This window comes from Sapajus apella, unplaced genomic scaffold (assembly GCF_009761245.1).
Source record: "Sapajus apella isolate SASKATOON/1434 unplaced genomic scaffold, GSC_monkey_1.0 scaffold12, whole genome shotgun sequence".
Taxonomy (NCBI): Eukaryota; Metazoa; Chordata; class Mammalia; order Primates; family Cebidae; genus Sapajus; species Sapajus apella.
The window spans coordinates 15,382,652-15,388,491 of NW_022436952.1; the positions used below are offsets into that span (position 1 = coordinate 15,382,652).

At 36.5% G+C, this 5,840-nt stretch overlaps 1 pseudogene; it reads right to left on the reverse strand.

Moving 5' to 3' along the window:
• Positions 1-799: 799 nt before the first annotated feature.
• On the reverse strand, positions 800-854 carry LOC116553552 (annotated as a pseudogene).
• Positions 855-5,840: the final 4,986 nt, after the last annotated feature.

The following is a 5,840-nucleotide window of genomic DNA, read 5'->3' on the forward strand; positions in this document are numbered from 1 at the left end:
GGGTCTGGGAGAGCTGTTGTTTTGCTTGGGGGGGGAGGGTATCATCAAATCGCACCTGCCACCCTCACCCCTCAGCATGAATGTTGGCCATGGACCTCCAGCAGGGAAGAAGCCCTGCCTTGTCCCCCAGGGATCTTGTGGCACCATTTTTATGAAGTGGCAAGAGAGCACTAAGATGGAAGAGCAGATGGGAGAGTGGGGTAGATTAACAGCAGAAGGTACACAGAACCCATGGGTAGACAGGGAGTAAACCCCAAAGGTCCTGCGGATCAGAGAACCCAAATGGTGGAAGGAGCTAAGGGTCTTCCAGGTGCTGCCCTCAGTTATCAACAGCACATGGGAGAAGGCACCAAACCACATTTCACGACCCTTGAGTAGGAGGTCTGAATGGATATCAGACCTCTGCCTTCAAGGAATTTAAAGTTTTGCCTACTGGAAATCATTAGAATCACAAAACTAAAGATACAGAGATAGATCATCTACAATAGTTTCCACCCTCTCTCTACCAGACAAGCGAGAGGATACAGAAGACTTGAGACCCAGAACATTAAGGGCAAGTTCCAAGACCTGGTGATGACAGCGACAGCGTGCTCTGAACCAGAGGATTCCTCAGCTTTGAAGCCATGGGGAGAAACACCAGGCCAAGAGGTGTGCAAGGGATGAAACATGGGCCTGCCAGTGTCGCTTAGCTGCTTCCTCAAGGCCCCAAGGAAAGCTGTAGTCTCCAGGACATGACCTTCTTGGGTCCCTCCTCCAATTTCCTGTCTCCTGCATATAACAAATTTATCTTTTTTAAAAAATGGGTTTTCCAGTGAAAACCAGAAAACCAACTAGACAAATTCTAAAAAAAACCTGGATCCGGCCAAGCATGGTGGCTCACGCCTGTAATCCCAGGCGTGAGGTGGAAGGCTGAAGTGGGCAGATCATGAGGTCAGGAGTTGGAGACCAGCCTGACCAACATAGTGAAACATCGTCTCTACTAAAAATATAAATATTAGCCAGGGATTGTGGCACGCCCTGCGATCCCAGCTACTCAGGAGGCTGAGGCAGAAGAATCACTTGAACCCAGGAAGCAGAGGTTGTAGTGAGCCGAGATTGTGCCACTGCACTCCAGCCTGGGCAACAGAGCAAGACTCCATCTCAAAAGATAAAAAAAATAAAAATAAAAAAGCTGGAACACTAACAACTTTAAGGCATTTCTGCCACACTGGGGTCCTAGAGGAGACAGTAGAATATACATTCCTTTATCTGGAGCTGGAGGCAGGAGCACTGGGTTCCAGGCCCACCTCCTGTGTGTTCACAGGCAGCACTCTGCAGTGTCTTGTTACATTGTTTAAGGGAAGGAGAGAAAAGTATAATCCCTGCTTCCCCACGGAAATGAAAGGCTAATGGGAGCTGATGTAAGAAATCCCTTTTAGGAATTCTGAGAGAAGTGAGCCAGCCACATGAGGCCAGGCATCATGGCCATCCTCCTCATCCTGATTGCTCAGCTCAAAGAAAGGGGAGGCCCAAACCCAGCCCAGAAGCCTAAGGAGAGATAGAGCAGGGAACAGGAGCACCAACTCTATGCCAGTGGATCATATGCATGTCCTGGTTAGTCCTACATGAGCCATGTGACCATCTACATTGTAATGCTCAATTAAGGTGTATAATTTGCCCATGGTTGTACAGCTGGTGAGTGGCAGAATGAAATCCCATCTCTAATACATCCTGCTGCCCCTGAGTTCAAGCCTGATGACAAATATCAGCGTCAGTGTTGAGTGTGCCTGGGAGGGTGGGAGTGAGGATTTAACCTAAGTGCCTACCTGAGTCAACAAAATGCACCAAAAAAGAGGCAGGACAATACCAAGCTAGAGAACAACAAACTTTCCTGTTTTAGTGTTTCATGGAGAAAAAGATTAAAAAATTAAATAGAAAACAGATCAGCAAAAACTAGAAGGAAAAAGGAGAAACAACAATGTAAAATAAATAACACACAAAGTAGGATGGAAGGAATGAGATGAAGTGAATCTACCATTATCTAAATATGAGTGGATGGAATTTTCTCTCATTACAAAATAGATGTGTTTGGGAAAAACAAAACCCAGTTATGTGCTATGTATAGAAACACACTTAAGGTGATGAAAATGGCTAAAAATAAAGGGGCGACAAAGAAAATAGGCAAGTACAAAGAACAAGAGCAAGAATGGAAATGTCAGTATCAGGCAGAGTAGAATTTAAAAAAACACTCCACCGCATATTATGTAATGACAAAAGACATAATATATTAAGAAGATATAGTGGCAGTAAACTCTATGTCCCAAGTACCAGAAGAACTGAAGACTTTAAGTTAGAAGACACTAGAAATGCAGGGAACTTGATAAAAAATAAAAATACAATTAGATTAATATACCTCTCTTAGAATTATATTTAAAGACAAAAAGACATAGTCTCAGTGCTTATATAGGTTGGGGTTAAAAAATAAATAAAGACATAGAAGAATTTAATAATGCAATTAGTAAGCCTGATCTGATGGCTCTATATTAGGATCTTTGAATAGCGGTTGCACGTTTTTTGGTTTATATTCATGGAACATACACAAAAATAAATTTTGGCTAGCACTCCCCACCCCCAAAAAATTTAGAAACAAATAATTAATGTGGCGTTAAATATTATAACTTTGTAAAAATTAAGAAACGTTCTATTGGATCAGAGAGAAAAGTTAAAGATTACAAACTGCCTAGAAAGCAACAACAAAAAAACACTCATTATACCCAAACTGAATAGCATATAGCCAAAGCTGTACTCAGAGGAAAAACGTAAGCTTTAAATGCCTTCAGATGGATTTGTGTGTGTGTGTGTGAGGGAATATTTTATTCTCCTTCATAAGGTAGCCAATAGCAACCAAAAATACTAGAAAAAAGAAATTGATAAATAGAAGCTGAAAGCAATAGCATAGAAAACATAAGCCCAAAAGCTGTATTTTTATAAAGAGTAGTAAAATAGACAAATCCCTGTGAATAAAGGGGAAACAAACAAAAATATATGATATTAGGAATATGAAAGGTGATAATAGGGAAAAGAATGAATATTGGCAACAAACCAAAAAATTCAGAGGAATCAGAAAATTTCCTAGCAAATATAAATTACCAAAACCAGTAAGAAGTGGAAAACCAGGATAAACTTATTATCACAAAAGATACTGAAATGACAGAGATATAATTCTGAAAAATAGACTGGATCCAAATGAGTTTTATCAAACTAATAATTCCAGTGCCATTTAGGATGATAGGAAAGTATGGAAAGAAAGCTCTCCTGTTTTATAAAACACATGGCTTTGATGCCAAAACCCAATACAATAATAAATAATATATCTACAGACTTAGGAGCTCAGATGTAAAAATTTGAAATATGATTTTAACAAGTAAAATTCTGCAGTATATCAAGAGTGTAATTTAATAAGGCCAAACAAGACTTTTTTCAATAATTCAAAAACATTTCAACATCAGGAAATCTGCCAACATCTGTTATACTAGCAAACTAAAGGAGGAAAACTGTGTGATCATAACAATATTTGCTGATAAAATATTTGAAAAATATGGCAACTCTTTCTAATAAAAATACCATGGAAAGTTTAAACAGAAAACACTGTTTGCCAAAAGACTATTAATATTTCCCAAACCAAGATTAATCTTAATTGTGAAACACAAAACCTATTTCAATTAAACTAAGGAATTTGTTGTAGGGGTGCTGCTGTCACTATTAATATTATTATCTTAAATCTTTTTAAAATAAGATAAAAAGACAAACATTGAGAGGAAGAGACAAAGATGATATTATTTCTAGAAATTTTAAGAGATTGCAGTAAAACAAAATGAATACAGTGAAATTGTTACTAAAATTCAAGAAACTTTGGCAAGGTGGCTGGATATAAGATAAATATACAAAACCCACTAGCCTTCCTCCTCTCCAGTCATAAGCACTTAGTAATGGACATAGGAAAAAAATATTTAGGGACAAACTTTATAAGAGAGGTATATGCACTATAATAATGGTTGAAATCCCCATCACTAGGGAAACTATGGAATAAAGTATCAATATACATACATATCATAGAAAATTAGGCAGCTATTAGAACAGGTAACCTCAGAATCTAACAAGTGGCTTGAAGAAATGTATAAAGTACAGCTGAATAAGGTAAAATATCTTTGAAAAATACATATGTATGTGTGTGCCTATAAATGTACATACACAGAGACAAACGAAAACTCCTACATATGTGTATGTGTGAAGATAAATATATGTATATACATCACATGTATGATGACATGGGCACAAAGAAGGGGGTACACTCTAGGTTGTTTACATGGGCTCCTGGAATGTAGGGTTGAGAAATAAGACAAGTGGTAGAGGGGGATAGGAAGACGGGACATCCCCCAAAAAATATGTTTAAAGATTTCACTGAAAATTCTGTAGGATATAATTTTTAAAAATTAAGTGTGAATGTATGAAAACAAAAATTTTAAAAGTATTTTTAAAAGAGCTAGAATGGTCCACATTCCAGTAATAATAATTACATCTCGACTGGTGAAATGGGGAATAGGTAAGTGGTCAAAGAGGATTCTGGCTTTTCCTGTCCTTTTTAAATTTTCAAAAGAAGTGTGGATTTGTATATTCAACTGAGATAAAAATTGACTTTAAAATTAGCTTTCTAAAAAGGGGAATACAAGAAAGTCTGGGAAGAGAGACTCAATTGTATGCAGTGATATGTGGGTTTTCTCTTATTAATAGTATATTCTCTCTCACTACATTTTAAAAGAAAAAATACCACTTTTTCATTTTAAAACTATTTCCATTTTTAAATAATAAAATATGAATTGAATTAATAGAAAAAGAAAAAGGGTAAGCAATGATTTTGATAGAAGGAGCAAAAGGTAGCTAGTAGCATGTCAAAGTAGTCCTGTGATCAGAAGCTACAGGGGTAGTGATATCCCTCTGGGAGAAAGAAACTAGTTTCACATAAGCACTAAATACAATAGGTTGAAGGCCACAATCCTTCCTACCTTCCAAAGACAATAATGAATTTTAAAAATCAGATACGTTGAGGTATAAAATTACATATAATACAATGCATCCATTTTAAGTGCACACAATTCCATGAGTTTTGACAAATGCATACATCTGTTTAACTCCCTGCATAGTCAAAACAGAGAACCTTTCTATCATTTCAGAAATTCTCTTGAGCTCCTTACTGGCATCCCTGGTCCCAGACAATAACTGACCTACTTTCAGTCCCTGTAGCTTAGTTTTCCTATTCTAGAGTTTCATATAACTCAAATCAAACAGGATGGATTCTTTGTGTCTGGTTTCTTTTGCTCAGCATGCATTTTGAGATTCATCAATGTTTTGTGTATCAAGTACTTAATTATTTTTATTTTATTGCTGAGTTTGTTTTCTGTTATATAGGTATACTATAATAAGTATTTAATAATAAGTACTTAATTATTTTATTTTATTTTATTGTTGAGTTGGTTTTCTGTTATATAGGTATACCCAATTTGTTTCCAGATTTTGGCAATTATATATAAAGCCACTACAAACATTCGTAGACAGGTTTTTGGTGAATGTAATTCTTCACTTCTCTTGACTAAATATCTAGGACAAAGACATTGGGTCATATGGCAAGCATATATTTAAAGTTTACCTGTTTTCCAAAGTGATTGCAATATTTTGCATTCCCACCAGACATTTTTCAGACTTCTGGTTACATTGCATTCTTGTTAGCACTTGGTATTGTTAGGTTTTGTTTTTCTGGTCATTCTAATAAATTTGTAGTAGTATCTTATTGTGATTTCAATTTG